This window comes from Triturus cristatus, chromosome 4_1, assembly GCF_964204655.1.
Source record: "Triturus cristatus chromosome 4_1, aTriCri1.1, whole genome shotgun sequence".
Taxonomy (NCBI): domain Eukaryota; kingdom Metazoa; phylum Chordata; class Amphibia; order Caudata; family Salamandridae; genus Triturus; species Triturus cristatus.
The window spans coordinates 1270303802-1270321991 of record NC_140585.1 but is presented as its reverse complement, the minus strand read 5'-3'; positions in this window follow the sequence as shown (position 1 = coordinate 1270321991).

Here is an 18190-nt window from a genome sequence, read left to right as displayed (position 1 = left end):
GATTATAAATATTGGACCTCAGACTCCATCTCTTCAGTATACTTCTGGACCTGTGGATACTCTGCCAGAAAAAAGAACTTCTGTGCTGCTGAAAGGACTGCCAATCTCTGGCCTGCTGCCCTGAAGGACTGATGCCATTTGGTGCTGACCTGCTGCCCTCTTTATTGGGTGAGGACTGGACTTGCATCTGTTGAACTCATGACCCCAGAGTGACTCCAAGGGCTTTTTGGCCATCCTCCTGACTTGAGCCTTATACAAATGGTTCCAGTAACCTCAAACCCATCACCTGGATTCAGCCATCAGTGAGTCTACCCTGTCAAGTGGTTCCACCCCAGCCCTAGACCCTTGAAAGTAGGCCTAAACGTTTCTGCCAGCCTTTGTGGATCTTGCGAAACAAGCACCTCCTCTCTGTTGCGTAGTGCAACACTGAGCAGAACCAACGGATTGTCGCCGCTGCGTGGATCTTACCTGTGGCCAAGACTTGCCTCGCATCGCAGGGTGCCAACTCATTGGACCTGCCACTGTGTGATGCATCCTTGGTGCAGGCCCTCGCATCACTCGTTGACGGCAGCCATGACACCAGACTCCACATAGCAGCCTTGCAGTTCCTCAGAACCAACTCATTGCCCCCACTGCACGATGAAACCTCAACATCGGATTTCGCATTGCAAGCCCTCAGCAATAGGATCCTGTGTGGCGTTACAGGACATTGCATCACATAGCTAGTCGCATCTTGGAACCGAAGCATCGCTTTGGCAATAAACATATCTACTATGAAGACCCTCGCAATGCTCCACAAACCAGGATTTAAGGTACTTTGTTCAACAAGCCTACCCGAATCCCAGTAGCTGGCCTGTGCTCCATCGTGGTTGGCCTGAATTTGTAACTTTGTCCTGGTCCAGCACGACTAGATATCCACTGTTGCCGCCTTTGCTTTTTGGTGCTATTTACACTGCACTCTTTAAACTTGCATATCTCCGGTTCTACTGATTGGATTGTTATTGTTTCGGTATTGTATCATTTAATAAAAAAATACCCTATTTTTCTAACCCGGTGTGGGGTCTTTTTTGTGTGTTTTTTTCACTCTATTACTGTTTGAAATGTTGCATGAATACTTTAGACATTGCTTCTAAGTTAAGCCTGACTGCTCTGTGTCAAGCTACCAGAGGATTGAGCACTGGTTAATTTAGGGTTGGCCTGTGCCTCACCCTGACAAGGATTTTGGTTGCTACTTGACCAGGGCTTACACCCCAGTCAACCAACAACCCAATGTCTTACAGGGTGTGGCAGTCAGGTTCTGTAAACTGATGAGCTGTGACTATTCATTCTCTATGCACTCTGAAGATGTGGGTCTGGCTTTTCTGTCAAGTGCTGAACTGGTTTATGGCTACATTCACTCAGTGAAATGCTGAGTTGTATGTCTGGCTGCTCTCCCTCCGCAGACAACTGAGCTGGGAGCCTTGCAGTACTACTCCTGTCAACTGACAGGATGTGAAGCTACCTGCACAAAGAATTGCTTAGATGCATGCTTGGTAACTCTTGTGTTAGCAACATGGACTGCTGGGATAGTTGCTTGCTTCCTCTGGGACCTGTATGGATCTCATTACATCTGCTCTAACTTTGTGTACAGTTGAGGGGTATGTGTTTTTAACTGTAGACTCTTTCTAATGTCCCTTGATATGGGTTTTGTGTAATTAGAGTAAGAGAGAGATTGTGAGTTTGTATTTGTGTGTGCTTGCTCAGTTCCTTATGCTCCCTAATAGAGTCGGGTCTGGCTATAAGGTAAGCTAGCAGTGAAAGAAGGACTGGTCTGGCAAGTTAGTCTGTGACTGTGGGATTATTTTGTTGCCTGGTGGGCCAGGGTTACTGTTAATTTCTCTGATATTACCTCCAATATTGCTCGCAGTCAGCACAATTGCATGCAATGTCCCATACTTAGCAAAGCGCCTATAAGTTTTGCCGTTACAAGTTCAAAACTGCGCTGATTTGCAAGAGCGGGTCACTTATTTAGCTATTGGATTCACTAATTGGCTCACTTTTATTTGGTGCCTGAGCCTGCTTTCTCTCCAAGTTTGATTCCGGACACTTCTCTTTCTCTTCTCTGTGTCCACCAGACAGACAGTAAATACTGAGGGCCAGATTTATCAATCTTTGACGCCAAGCAGTAAGATGACTTGCTGCTCTGAGCTGCACTGCATGAGTCAGAGACGTAGGAATGTGCCATATTTATCAATATAGGGAGCATTCCTGCTCTCTGCCTGCACTGGCGCCAACACTGGCACTCTTGCGTCATGGTGCAAGGGTGCCTACATTGCAGGCAGGATTGTTTTTGTGCAGGAAGGGACACGTTCCTACACAAAAACAATCCTCTGTGGCTTTTCCATCTTTCTAAGTGTGCTGCAGAATACAACACACTTAGCAAGAGAAAACAACAAGGAGATATAAAGATATTTCTCCTCATTACATCTCCCCTGGGAAGACGTATCATTTTGACTCATTCCCAGTTTTATCATGGTATGGGCACAACGTGACATTCACTCCTCTCCATTTCCGTCATTTTTCCCCATCCCGCTGCACCGAAAAACTCTCAGAATAAGAGCATGTTGTCCAAGGCGTAGTCTTTTAATTCACATCACACCAGATAATTTATCACAGACCAATAGGAGAAAAACATCCTGTTGGGATATATTAATCATTCACAGCATCATGCTTTAGCCGCTTCAACCTGTCAAAGGCATTAAGTAAATTAGACATGACATTACACTTGAACTTGTGTTTGGCCGTACACTTTAGCAGCAACAACATGTCAAAGGCAGTAAGAAAATTAGACACAACCTTACACCTGCACTTGAGCTTGGCTGTACAGTTCAACTTGGCTGACTCAGCCCGCCAAGCTCCCCACTCAGCTGCGCATCTTGTGCCAGCAGGCCCCAACGCACTACAGCAAACAGTTGTATTACTTGAAATCCAGGGCACCGCATAGCACACCGGCCCACCGGGGTACCTGAACACAGGCAGCCTCCCCAAGGTTCTAATCAGTCCATACATTGCAGGTTAGGGCAGTGGCCCACCGGGGTACCTGAACACAGGCAGCCTCCCCAAGGTTCTAATCAGTCCATACATTGCGGGTTAGGGCAGTAGAGTCCAGGACCACCAGCAGGTCAGTCCCCCTTTTCCACCTACTCTCAGCACACGTGGATCCTACCCCCTCCTGGGTTCCATCCAGTCGCTGCACTTCCACTATTGCGCATCCCCCTTTGTTGTTAACGGTCAGCGCTCCGCCACAGAGTGAGAAGCTACCAGGCGCACTCGCCCTCCCCCCCCGGTGCTGACAATGCTCCCTATTAACCACCAGTATAATGTGGGTAAAGAGCTCCTGTGCTTTTTCAGACAGATGCACCCAATTCCAATGGAACTACTCCCTTTTACCTACTGGAGCAAGTTATGCCGCCCTTGTACTTTTTGCAGCACCTGCCAAGATTTCTTTTGTGAAATAGTTTAGCTTTACGAATGTGATCATTGCCTTAACTGGGACACCCCCAGCCCAAACTGCTGGCGGTATTAATCTCGACCACAGGCGCAAACAAGACCTTCCTCAAGCGTTGCCTTCCTAATGACATTATGTAATTCCCACCACATTAAGGAGCAAACGGACCAGATGCACTCCTAACCCCCTGGGTACCTGAACACAGGCAGCCTTCCCAAGCTTGTACTCAGTTTACACTAACGGACTTGCTGCTTTGCTCTGCAAATAAATGAATGCCTACAGCAACGTACACGTACCGGGCTGCACTCATCAATGGGGTGTAGTTGCCACCACTCAACTGCGAATTGGGAGACTGAGACACCAAATGCCACTTATTTTCCTGCTAGCGTGGGCTTTATATGTGAATGGAAGCCGATCAGCAAACCTCGTCTCCCACTTTACCGGACTCTGATGCCCTAAAAGTGGAACCCTGGCCCTAAATGTCTTTAAGCAGTCCCACTTGCCTGTGGATTATGCCACAGATAAATTGCAACCCTTGATTGGGATTTGCTTTTAAAATGCCTGCGATTCCTAAGGCCCACTCCATGTTAATTGTGTTGCTCACCACAAGTCCTCACTAAGAACGGACTCTGATGCCCCAAAAGTGGGACCCTGGCCCTAAATTTCCCTGCTTATTCCTCTCTTGGTGATGACTGACAGCATAACGGAAACCAAGGAGCCCCATCCAAGGATGTTCGATATTACCGTATTTCCTTTTGATGGTGCAAGGAAACCATAAAGTAACGAATAAGGACGAAGATGCCAGAGAACGCTATACTCACAAGCCGGTGGAGAACCCACGGCCCACTGAAGGTTAATTGTGTTGCACACTATCAGTGCTCACTAAAACTGCAAACCTGTAAAAATACAAATAGAACTGTGGCTACAAATCCTCGGCTATTGAATAAAGCCATCAACACGTAAATGTCTTTTAAGCAATTCCACTTGCCTGTGGATTATGCCACAGATCAATTGCAACCCTTGATTGGGATTTGCTTTTAAAATGCCTGTGATTCCTAAGGCCCACTCCATGTTAATTGGGTTGCACACCACCAGTCCTCACTAAGAACTGCTAACACTTAAAAAAGGAAATAGAAACTTTGCAGATAAATGTGCGCCAATTAAGTACAGCCCTATAAATTTGCTCTGGTTAGAGGGATGAGGTTTAAAAATGGATTTCCGTCCCAAACCCCACTCCATGTTAATTGTGCTGCACACCATCAGTCCGCCTGGGGGACTGCTGACGTGAAACAGAACTTTGCTGGGATGCAGTTTTACCAAAGCATCTGTTTCCTAAGGCCGCTCTTTGTTAATAGTGTTGCACACCAACAGTCCTTCATAAGGTGTGCTGACAATTAAAAAGGGAAGAGAAACTTTACAGATAAATATCAGGAAATTACGTACAGTTCCATAAACCTGTACACATTAGTGGGGTGAGCTTTGAAAATGAATTTCCTTCCCAAGGCCCAATCCCTGTTAATCGTGTTAATCGTGTTGCACACCATCCGTCCTCCCCCAAGGACTGCTGACACGTAACAGAAAAGAAAAACCATAACTCTGCATATCCATATTTAGCAATTTAGTAAACCCCTCTAATGGCTGTTTATATCACCACAATTCCTATTGCCTGTAGATCATGACAGGAATACATCACCACCCGAAATTGGGATGCGCTACTATAATGTTTGTTTTTAGTGAGGCCCACAGCATGTTAATTGTGTTGCACCCTACCTCTCTTTACTAAGGACTACTGACCTTTAAAAGAAAATAGGAAAGTGTGCATATAATTATTTGGCAATTAAGCAAAACCCAAATTAAGCCAAGCCCAATTAATGTCTACACATTATTGTGATGATCATGTAAAAATTGATTTTCTTTCCAAGGCACACAATGAGTCCTCACTAAGGACTGCTGACAATTTCCCACATAACCTGTGGATTATGACCCAAATAAATTGCTACCTGTTATTGGGATGAGCCATCTACCCTCACAAAGGACTGCTGATACTTGGAAGGAAAAGAAAAAACACTGCATCCAACTATTTGGCAATTAAGTAAAGCTACCCCAATATTGCCTGCATTGTTAGCAATTCCACACATCATCTACAGAATATGCCGCTAATAGATCCCTACACGTTGTTGTGAAGAACTTTAAAAAATGCAGTTAATTAATGCCCAGGAGAAGGCAGATTCCTTAGAGCAACGCCCGGATATGTTTCTGGGTGATAATGCTCTTAAGCAAAACAGTATAACCCAACAAATCTCTTTAGATTGCCACCTCTTTAATACCTCCCCGGGATCATGTCCTGCACCGGGATTCAGCAGCACACCTTGGGTCAACCCATTAACGTGCACACCATAAACATATCAACAAAGAAATGTTGTGCCACCGGGTTGCAACTGAAAAGTTGGGAAAACATTCAAACCACCATCCCAATTGACAAGGGTCACTACCCCGCCGCATCAGCCCATCCATATCACTGATACATAGCATTACTTTTATTTGCATTGTGCACTTTCACCCCCAACCGGGCATCTTGATGCTGAATAACTGATGCTTATTTTCCCAAGTGAATGGTGCTTATTTACCTACCTTCGCCGCTAAGTATACACGCCAGGAATTTAACCTGTGACCATGAGATCGAACACCGGCCCCTGCAATGGATGCGTTATCACACCACACGGTCAACACGTGGACGAGAACACCATAAACAATTCAACAAAGACATGTTGTGCCTTAGGGCTGCAACCAAAAAGTTGTGAAGATGTTCAAACCACCATCCCAACAGGCAAAGGTCACAACCAGGTTGCCGCAGCCCATCTCTATTTTTGACACATAACATGACTTACAGTTGCACCGTGCACTTTCTCCCCCAGGGGGCGTCTTGCTGCTGAAGAAAAGATGCTTATTTCCCCACTGAATGGTGTTTATTTGTCTACCTCCGCCAAGATGAAAGGCTAAGTATACCCGCCGGGAATTGAACCTGTGACCATGAGGTCCAACACCGGACCCTGCAATGGATGCGTTAATCCACTCATCCACCCGGCCCGGCTGAGTGAACCAAGACGTCCCTGTATCCCTATTGTTGGGAGCGAGAGCCCGCCCGCTAGGTGTCTCACCTTGGCATGTCTAATTAAAATACCGCATGAATACCCTCACCATACAGTAAACCCATTATTTGAATATGGATCGTGCTACCTCCATCTCGGCGAGGACCACATGAAACAATAACTGTGTTACTGTGGCCCACACTATTCCTGCTTTCTCATCAGCACTACATCTATTGCTATGCCAATAGTAGAGAACCAACATTAACCCTGACCATGAACCGGGCCCCCATACCCGCTGCCCCCACCTATGGGAGCGGCCTCATAATGATAGTAAGCTCTTAATTTCATACTCCCCCGCATACGAGAGTGGCCTCATTCCAGCGTGGCCCCATAACCTTATAAATGTCTGAAAACCACAACGAACTGCCATTGCAGCGGCCCCCTATATGGGAGCGTCCCCCATATGGCAGTATCCTCAGTATGCCTACAAGCAGCCGCAACGCCCCCCACATTCTTTTGTATGGTCCGTGCCGCTATTACCGCTGCCCCTGCCTGCAGGAGCGGCTTCATTATCGCCTAACGGTAACAGTGCCTGACCCGATAGGGACTGAACACCATACCCGTGCTGCGAGCCGCCCCTGCCCCTTCCCTCATACGAGAGAGGCTTCCTTGCTGCACGCTAAACCATTGAAATAATTCATTAACTCAAACAAGTTGTAAGGCAAGTCAGTTTCAGAACCTTAAGGACTCGTAAGTACTCGGCCTCCAACGGTAAAAATCACACAATAACGTCCCCAGAAGAGCAAAAACAACATACCTAGTCAACGCTCTCCACGATAACTTCGGAAAATATATTTTTTCTCCAACCCTGTCTAGGACCATAACAATCATTTAATGTGGAGGCAACAATGAGTTAGAATGCCCCTATGTTTAAAAATAGGATATCTGAGTACTGTTTTGATGTATTATCTATTTGCAGAATTTATTTTATGTTTGTTGTCACTATGTTATTGTGAAAACAGCAAAGTTTGTTTAATGTTAAATGTTTAGGACAAGTGTTTGTCACACTGAGGAAGTGTTCTCCTTGTTTCAAAGTAATTCAAATCATTGTAAATTAAATACAACTCGCAGTCAATAAATAGGCTTGCAGAGAAAAGTTAAAATTGTAATCTATGGTGTCAGAGGTACTTGCTTTTCAAAAAGTTTCATTCCAGATTCCGTCCTCTGAAAACCTCATTGAATCCCCCCCTTTCTTGTTATGTAGCTCTGTTATTAACAGCATCTCTTTTGGTGAGTTAACACGTATGAGGAGGAATTGTAGTGAACAGAATACTTTTCTATCCAATGTGAGAGAAACAAAGAAAAGATTTCAAAAGAGAGGCTACAGTAATAAGATTCTAGACAAGGCCGAACAAAGAATACTTTCTACAGACAAGGAATTGACATTACTGGACAAGGCTACTGTACGAGAAAACTGCAAAAATGGAGATAGGGTCAGCTTCATCACACAATGCACTACAAAAGCAATAGTATTTTCAGGGCCTTTAGAAAAAACTGGCATCTTCTTACCTCCATCTCGGGACTGAAGGATTGTATTACCGATGCGCCCGCCATTACATATAGGAGGGGTGTCCCGCTGAGAAAACATCTTTGTCCTAGCTATGTTACGACCCCTCAAACTAGTGCCAGCTGGTTACTAAAAAAACCTAATGGATTTTTTACTTGTAGTAACTGTAACATCTGTACTAATGGAAAAAACAGAACCAAGTCCTTTGCCTACAACAGCCCACGAATATATAACATCAATCAGTTTATCAACTGTAACACTACTTATGTGGTATATGTATTGGGATGTGAGTGTGGTACTATTTATGTGGGGAGTACCATCCGCTGCCTGAAAACTCGTATACAGGAACATAGGAGATGGGATACCAGATATCCCATTACTGAACACTATAACATTAAACATAATGGCAGTACCACTTTTTGGTTCCATGGCATTGACCATGTCCCAATTGGCAAGAGAGGATTCAATAGGGAATTGGCCCTCAGACAGATGGAGTCCAAATGGATTTGTCGTCTGTGTGCTACTATACTGGGTCATAATTCAGATACTGAAATACATTACTTTCTTTAATATAGGCCAGTTTAGTCCTCCCTTTGTTGATGAACATATTTGCTGTTATTATTGGATCTGTTAAATTATGAGATATGAAATACTTTGAAGTATTAATTCGTAGACATGTTTGCATGATTTTACGTTTACAATCTGGGACATTTTTTTTTTTGCAGAGTTTTATATAGCGCAAACTTGACCCGAATCCAATCAGGTATCAGAGCGCTTTACATAGCACCAGTTACGTTACATGAGGACACTTTTTTTTTTGTTAGGCACGGGGAGATTAAGTGATTTGCCCAGAATCACAAGATGTTCGGCGTCTTTTATGCAACTTTTTGGGTTGCACCTAGTGTTACTATCGTCTTTGACAGTTCTATTTTCTGCATGCCCACTTTTTCAGCTTCACTTTTCCAATTATTTTACTTCTGAGTTGTAATTGCTTGTTTGTACTTACTATTGGAGGAACCCCTATATTGGGTTTTGTTCCATATAGTCAATACGCGCCTATCTTTGAAGCAACTACCCGTTTCTTATTATATTTTTTAGTTGTGGTCCTTTATATTCATAATTTTTTTTGATTTGGTCTAATTTTTCTTTAAATCATTGTGTGGATCACTTATTATTTCAATATTTGTTCCTTTATATTCTTCGTGCATTTCATTATGTTGTTTCAATATTTGTGCCCGTTTTTATATCCTCTGTGCTTACATGGATTGCTATTCAAATATGGCGTCCATGTTTGTGTTACATTTCCCTTTTTTTCAAAAGCTTTTTCTTCCGGGCACGATGGTGATAACATTGTTACTGATCGGGCTGCCGGTTGGTGCCGCGGGACTTCCTTGGAAAGCGCTTTAATTGAATATGGCATGGCCGTTTTGTATCGGTTTGCCGCTTGTTATTGTCATTTCACTTTTGCCTTCATGGGTCGTTTTCTGCGCATTTTTCGAGTGGGGTTATTTCAGGTCAAATATTTCCTATCTTTTTTGCCTTTTGTGAATTTGGTTTCATTGCCGTTTGCTTGCCTCGTACTTCTCACTTTCGTTTTATTTTTATTTTTCATTTTCTGGAATTTGGCTTATTGCCTTTGCTTATGTGTATTGTTTTTTCTTGGTTTCTCCATCGTTACAGATTATTTTATTATCGGGTTCTCTACCTGTAGTCCTTGGGATTTATTTACTTTAGTTGCGTGTCATTCAATGCTTTATGTTATCTTTTCTTTGTGCCCCCCCCCTTTTTTTACAACATAGGTGGGTGTAAGGTAGTAAATGATCACTCGAGGCACGTTGTAGTTTTTACCGCTATATTTATTTAGCGTACAAGTGTGGTTGTTCCGAGGAGCGCCGGCCGGCACTCTGCTCGCTCATATGCGCGCGCACCCCGGCGCCAGCATGGCCGCCTGCGTCACGTCAACGTGACGCGACAACAGCTAGACCGCTACATATCTCCCCCTTTTTACCAAACCAAAGATCAGTCACTTACAGTTCGCAGTTCAGTTCAAAGTCTTGGAACCGGGAAGGCCTTACAACTTGTCTTCCGCTCCTGGTCACCTTACCAATGTTCCCTCGAGCCCCTTGGCTCTGCGTTTCCTCGATTTCTGTTCCTCCACTCATCGTTCCTTCGCTGTTCATGTTGCCTCTCGGCCTGTCCATCTCTACCACTGGGGTCTCACCCCCTAACTCGCCTTCTTGCTCCTCTCCTGCACCTGCTTCTTCCTTTTTTTCACTTCCGCCCATCTTGTTCTCTTCATCCACGCCTTCCATGTCTTCACCTTCCGGACACCACTGTTCCCATCTCAATATCTTGTTGCACCGGGCCATGCGGTCCTGCGACCACACGTTCCCATCACTGAGCAGGGCCGCTCGATCATAAACTTCCTTAACCTGCATCGGCTTGCTGTACTTGCTGTCTCCTTTTCTTTGTAGGGTAGCCAGCTTTACTCTCACCCATTCTCCTCTCTCTAAATGAGTGTCCTTCACATTCCTCCTCTTATTGTAGTTATTGGTGTAGATGGCTTGTGCTCTCTCCAGATTTGTCCTTACTACCGCCGGAGACCATTCGCTGGTCACCACCTTCTCCTTCCAGATTCTGTTGTCGTGCGTGAAAGGTTCACGTCCTCTCAATATTTGAAACGGGCTGTACCCCGTGCTTGTGGGCGTTATTCTGTAGGCCCATACCATGTTCTCCAACGCTTTCTTCCAGTCTTTATTACAGGTGATGGCCGCTTGTATGGCCCCCATCACCACTCTGTTAAATCGTTCCACCAGACCGTTGCCTGCCGGATGGTATATGGCCGTGTGCTTTACAGAGATGCCATTTCTCCCCATGAATTGTTTCCATCTTTCTGACGTGAACTGTGGTCCATTGTCACTTAAGATGGACTTGGGAATTCCTTCTCGGGTGAATGTCTCCGATAGAAACTCCAGGATGTTCTCCGTGTCCATGGATTCGCTCACTTTTATTTCTGGCCATTTGGAATAACGGTCGATGAGGACACACACGTATTTCTGTATGCTCTGGTCATCCAGCACCGGTCCTAGAATGTCTATTGACAACTCTTCCCACGGGTTTGAGGGAGTGTCAAATTTTCCAAGGGCTGGACGTAGTGGTCTCAATGTTTTGTCGGCCCCTTGACATTGGGGACACTCTCTGACATGCCTCTCTGCTCTCATGTCCGTACCTGGCCACCAGTAGTTCTGTTTCGATCTGGCCTTGAGTTTCCCTATGCCAAGGTGGCCTTCATGTAATAAGTCCAGCAGCTTGTTGATGAGACTCGTGGGGGGAATTACTCTGTCTCCCCGGTAGATGAATATGCCCTTGTCTCCTACAGTCAGTTCTTCTTTCACGTCATAAAATGGTTTGAGGTTGGCTTTCACCTTTTTCTTATCAGGCCATCCTTGTGTGATGTGCGCTTTTACTTCCATAAGGTCAGAATCTTCTTCATAGGCTTCGGTCCACTCTTGTATGCTGATTATCTTCTCTTGGTCCTCTATGAGAGCTACCATCTCTCCTCTGTCCGCTGGGTCTTCTTCTCCCGGCTCCATGGCCGCCGCTCGACTCAAGTAGTCCGCCACTCGGTTCTTGTTTCCAGGGATGTACTCCACATCATATCTGAATTCCAACAGTTTTAAGGACATCTTCGATATCCGGGGTGTGGCGCTGGCGTGCCCGCACGATGTTAATACCTTCACTAACGGCTTGTGGTCCGTCTTGAGCAGAAATCGGGTACCCCATAGGAACTGCCGGAACCTCGTCATGGCCCACACTACCGCTAACATCTCCTTCTCGATGACGCTGTACTTGCCTTCTGTCTCTGTCAATGCTCTGGAGGCGAAGCTGATCGTCTCCGTGTCCCCTCTTCCACGGTCTTGCATGAGTACAGCGCCTAACCCCTTGTCGCTGGCGTCGGTGATGAGTATGGTGGCGCCTTGTGGGTCGTACCCCTTGAGTGGTATGGCTTCCGTGATTCCCTTTTTGATGACTTCAAATTCCGCTTGGGCTTCCGGTGTCCACTGGAACACCGTGCTCTCTCTGGTCAGTCTCCTCATGTTGTAGGTCCTGGACGCGAAATGTACCACGAACTTGCTATAGTACTCCGCCATCCCCAGGAACGATCTGACTTCCTCCTTGTTCTTGGGGGGCGGTGCTTCAACGATGGCTTTCACGTTCTCCGTCTTGGGTGTGATCCCCTGTCGCCCTATTTCATGGCCTAAATAGGTTACCGATTGCAGTCCCAACCGACATTTCGACCATTCTGCCGTGAGACCTTTGGCTTCCAGTGTTTGTAGTACTTCCTCTAGTTTCCGGTCATGATCTCTCCTATCTCTCCCCATCACTAGGATATCGTCCTGGAAGTACTGTACACCTTTGCAGTCTCTGAACAATTGGTGCATCATCTTCTGAAATACGGCTGCCGCCGAGGCTAGCCCGAACGGCATGCGACAAAATCTGTAACACCCAAACGGGGTGATGAACGATGTTAGGCTTTTGCTGTCCGGGTGTAGAGCTACCTGGTGGTAAGCTGATGTAAGGTCAATGGTGGAGTACCACTGAACTCCTCTGGTTTTTGCCAACATCTCCTCTATCTTGGGAAGGGGAAATTTCTCCACCACTATGTTTTTATTGAGTTCTCTCAGGTCCACACAGAGCCTGACCTTCCCGTTGGGTTTCATCACGACCACCAAGGGCGCCAGCCATTCGGCGCAGGTAATGGGTTCTATGATGCCCTTCTTCTCCAGATCTTGGAGTTCTGTCTGGACGGCTTCCCTTACTGCAATGGGCACATTCCTCACTTTATGTGCTACTGGTGTGGCTCCTTCCTTAAGCACTATTTTATGTTGAAATTTCTCCATTTTTCCTACAGTGCCCCCAAACACTTTTGGGTAGTTCTTCTTCCATCTGTTCATGTCCGGCCATTCCTCCTGTTCTGTGAGCAGAATTTGTTCCGTCCCTCCTGGGTCGAGTTTTATGCCTAGGTCGCCCTGGTCTAACCATCCTAGGACGGAGGGTCCTTTCTCGGCCACATACAGTTTGCACCACGCTGATCGGCCTCTGAACTCGAACAGTAGACGTCGGAAGCCTCGCATGGGAATGCGATCCCCATTATAGGTAACTGGTCGTATGTCTAGTTTCTCCAGATCAGGGCCCAACTTGGTTTGGAAATGTTCTTCCCACACTGCTCTCTGTATAATGGTAAACGGGGATCCGGTGTCTGCCACTACTGAAATGGTGATGCCGCCCATGGACATCTCTAGGACTGGTTTGGTTGATCTCTTGCCGTCTACGCTCAATACCTGATCGTATATACATAAGACGGTGACCACTTCTTCCTCTGTGGCTTCTTCCAGGTCTTCTGCGCTTTGGTCAACATATTTCACCACTCCTTTCTGTTGTTTCTTCCGACACACCTTCTCGTAGTGTCCCATGATACCGCAGTGCATGCATTTGGCTCGGAATGCCGGGCAACGTCTGTCGTGGGCTTCGTGGGACCAACTTCCGCACCTGTAGCACGTTTTCTTGTTCTCACTGTCCGCTTGTTTCCCTTGCCATCTGCTAGTCCCTTTGGCTATGGGTTGTTTGTTTTTCTGGTCCCTGCGGTGATCTCCCTCCTGTATCCTGTTCACCATGGTTGGGGTGACCGCCTCTTTTCTGGTAGCATCGGCGCACCTCTTCGAGAGTTCTGCCCTCTTCACTATGACCATTACTTCTTTGAGTGTGGTGTCCCCGCTCGCCCACAGCTTGTCTTGCACGTTTGCACTAGTGGTGTGCATGATCACCTGGTCTTTTATGAATTCATCTTCCCACAGTGCGTACTTACACGGGGCTGCTAGCTTTCTCAACGCTGCTACATACTCTTCGATGGATTCCCCCACCTTTTGTTTCCTTTGCTGGAAGTTATATCTATCCACTGAAACACAGATGGTGGGGCGGTATCGCTCATCTAGGTCCTCCACTGCATGCGCATACACATCGTCGTCTGTGTCTTCTCTCTTCGTTGGTACTAGACTCTTGTATATTCTCAGTCCTTCTGGGCCCAGATTTAGTAGCAGGATGCGTTTTTTTCTCTGGGGAGTGAATTTCTCCTCATTTTCGTCCTCCAGGACCCCTATGAAATTGTCTATATATTCCTTCCAGTCCTCCCATTTCATCAGTGGGTCTCCGGGTTTCGTTGGGAATTGCACGGGTGCAATCGCATACCCTGCCGGGGTACTCATCTTCACTTCCTTGGCGCTCGTTCCGTCGGTGGCTTTGCTCGGGGGGCTGCCTGGGGTGTTGTCGTTGTTCCCTGTGTGCTTGATTCTCTGGGGGCTCTTGTTACTGGACCCCACTTCCTCCTCTTTGGTAGCCAGCGCAGCGCTCTCTGTACGTGGTCACGTGTGAAGGTGGCGCGTGTGCTCTTGGCCGTTTGTGGATAGCGTCGTCCCTGTGGCCTATCTGCAGCTCGTGTGCTGTACTGTGGCACTGCCACGCTCCTCGGTTGCTCCGTACCTCGGATCGTCCAACGTGGTTGACTCGGACGTTTTCCGTGACTCCACCGCTCCAGGCAGGCCTGTCCAGTGTTCCGTTTTGGGCCTGGTGACCTGCTTGCGTGTCTTCCTTCGCCTCGTGGGGGCCACGTGGAGTGTTGCCCTCTCCTGTGCTCCCGCGTCGGTCTGGTCTCCGTCCCGACCTCGTCGCCACTGTAAGGTAGTAAATGATCACTTGAGGCACGTTGTAGTTTTTACCGCTATATTTATTTAGCGTACAAGTGTGGTTGTTCCGAGGAGCGCCGGCCGGCACTCTGCTCTCTCCGGGATCGCTCGGCGCGCTCATATGCGCGCGCACCCCGGCGCCAGCATGGCCGCCTGCGTCACGTCAACGTGACGCGACAACAGCTAGACCGCTACAGTGGGGTGTCAAAAATTCCTTCTTTTATATTTTTCAGATTTTTGGATCACGTGTTTGTGGGTTTGTGTACTCTTATCATTAAGTGACCAAACGAGAATCTTGGGACATTACTAATACGTACTTGTTGAGCTGAAATTTACGTTCTGGTGACCATCACCGCTATTACTGCTGAGATATCCTTTGAAATGTTGTGTTATTTTTATAGAATGGTTCGATTAGGTTATTATTATGCGTCCTTTTGTTATAGTCTTGTGTACATTTTGTTTTATTAGTTTGGAGTGTTAATACGTACTGCTTCATATTGTAACATCTAATTTAGGTGTTTATTATATCGAGCTTTAGATATCCACTCGTCTGGCACTTCATGTACTTTTACATATATATATATTTCCTTTTCGATCATTCACCTTCATTGAGCAGTATTATTTTTGTGCTCATGCTTATTTGTGTTCTTAGTTTGATCCAGTTACTCTTCTGGATTCAATACTGATATATATATTCTTTATACCAGATCATCGTACTAACAATTTGTCTCGGGAATACTTATGGGACTACTTATACTATACGACTTTCGCTGATTGCTACGATTATTCCAATTTGGTGAGTGGTGTGTCAGGTTTGTGATTATGAATACAATATACACCTTTTTTTGTTATTGTTTTGGTGTTTTCCTCCTCTTTTTCATTGAGTTCTTGGAGCTATTGGTCAGGCTATTAAACCCACATTTGTGCTTTGAAATAGTATGATTGTGTTGCCCATGACATTAGAATCCCACTGTATCCTTTAAGTTTGCTTATGGCATGTGCACCTTGGGATTACTAATTTCACTGTGTTTTATGTTTTTGGATCTATGAATGTTATTAGCCTTCGGGGATAATTTTGAGAGTATCATCTTCCAGTCCAAGGTCAAATATGTTTTGATTTTGCTTAGTTGTGACTGTACTCCTCACCCGACTAGGTAGATTATGAAAAAAAATTCCAGGATTGAAAAAAATAAGTGATGTATGTTTATATTATATGTTCATTTTAATCCTTCCACATACATTTGTGTTTTTGTATATTTTATTATTGTTTGTTTATATAAATATTGTGTATGTATTAGTGTTGATTTCTTTGTGTGTTTTTTTGTATGTAATAGTTTTTATATGCTATTTACACATGTGGTTCTGTCTATTTATTTGTTGTCGTGTTGCTTGTTTCAGCCCTGAAGAAGTTCTTGTGTTAAGAATGAAACGCGTTGGCTGAGGTTTTATCAAATCTTTTTATGTTACAAGAATAAAAGAAATACAAAGGATTTTATTTTGAGCTTGAACTTTTTGCTGGTGCACCTTCATTTTCTGTTTCAATCTACTCTTTTAAGTAAACAGACTTTTTTAAAGCAGTTCTCACAAACTGTCCCATATTGGTACTTGTTTTTAGGTCTCGCCTGAGCCAGCGCATGCGCTGCCCAGTGATACATTTAGTGTGTGGGCTTTTAAAAGTTCGACCACATGCTTTTGGCTGGCATAGAGCGTGCGGTTACGTGCACAATGATGAGCAGAGGCACCATCCGGCTTTCCTCTCTCGTCATCGTGCGCGCACATCGCACACCACTCGCCAGCCTGCTTTTGCCGTTTGCCGTCGCACGTGCGCACCTCAATTAACTTTCGCGCATGTCTTGGCCCCCACTCTGCTCCTCACTCCTTTTGGCTTCACTCAGCCATCTGGCTTTCCTCGCGGTACCCCTCCGCCCCTCCCCCACGACAGAGCGCATCTCGTGGCCGCGCGTCTTGTTTTTTACGGCTGTCTGCTTTTCATTTGGTTTTGTTTTCGTGACCCTACTTTATTTTGCCCCCTCTTGGCTATGCCAATGCTTGTTTCTGGTGCTCTTTGCCGTTGTTGTTAGATGGGAAAGATTGCCCTAGCAGGCTGTTTTTAAATGCTAATTACGACAATGCAAAACGTACTTACAGGCGGCATGTGCACATTAATAAACATTGTGCGCGCGGGCACGCGTGCAGCCTCCATCTGGCTTTCCTCACTGCACCCTTCTGCCCTTCCCCCACCACAGATCGTGTCTCGTGGCCGCGCGTCTTGTTTTTTACGGCTGTCTGCTTTTCATTTGGTTTTCTGTTCGTGACCCTACTTTATTTTGCCCCTCATGGCTATGCCAAGGCTTGTTTCTGGTAAATGGTGATTACCCTTTTTCTTCTTTTTTAGGTCAATTCCGAGAACTTACCAATTACTTAGCTGTTGAATGCTTCTGCTTACTAGCAGCCTCCTAATTTGCAAGTTGGTTAACTAAAAGGAGGGAAAACATACACGCATGGGACAAAGAGCCCCTCTACTCTTGTCTGATAGGGAGAACTCTGACTAGCACTTGTATGGCACACAGTCTACCAATAATATGGCATATATGCGTTTTCAGTAGTCAATGATACAACTTTCAAATTCTGGTTTAATTCATTTGATTAGTAAATAATTTTACCAAACTTAAGAAGTAAATGGTTAAAGCACAAATGCTAGCCTAGAATACAAAGCAAAAATGCCTAAAAAAAATCGTACACTGGAACCGAAAGGTTACAACTGGTTTATAGCATGTTATTGTTTCTGTAGAATTGCCGTTATAAATACACATTACCCACCCTCCAAGTGCGTCACTCCTTATTCATTATTGGGAGAACCAGTAACACGGATAAAATTAAGTGAATCAGGGATACAATCCCTTATGAATTATTTCACTGTCTTTGCCTCATAATGGAACGGACTGAACTCCTCTTTTCGGTGGACGATGCAGAGATGCTACACTTGGACCAGCCGAGCTGTAGGTCATAGGGCTTAACAATGGATATTTTAGCATTATTAATATAGGCTCTAAACATCGTCTTTGCACTCTTCTTGCATTAATCTTTTAGTTGCTTTGCCCGTCTTGACATAAGTAGGCTTTGACAGAACTTTTAAATGTAAGAATTAACTCCACCGTATTGAGCTTGCTTTGATATTACATAGTAACACCTGGGTCCAAATTAGAGAGGGAGGAGGGAGTGACATCTGGTTCCTGAAGACATATACATCTGGTTAAAAACAGCTGTACTTTAGCGCCCCTCTTATTTTGCCTCTGAACATCTGACC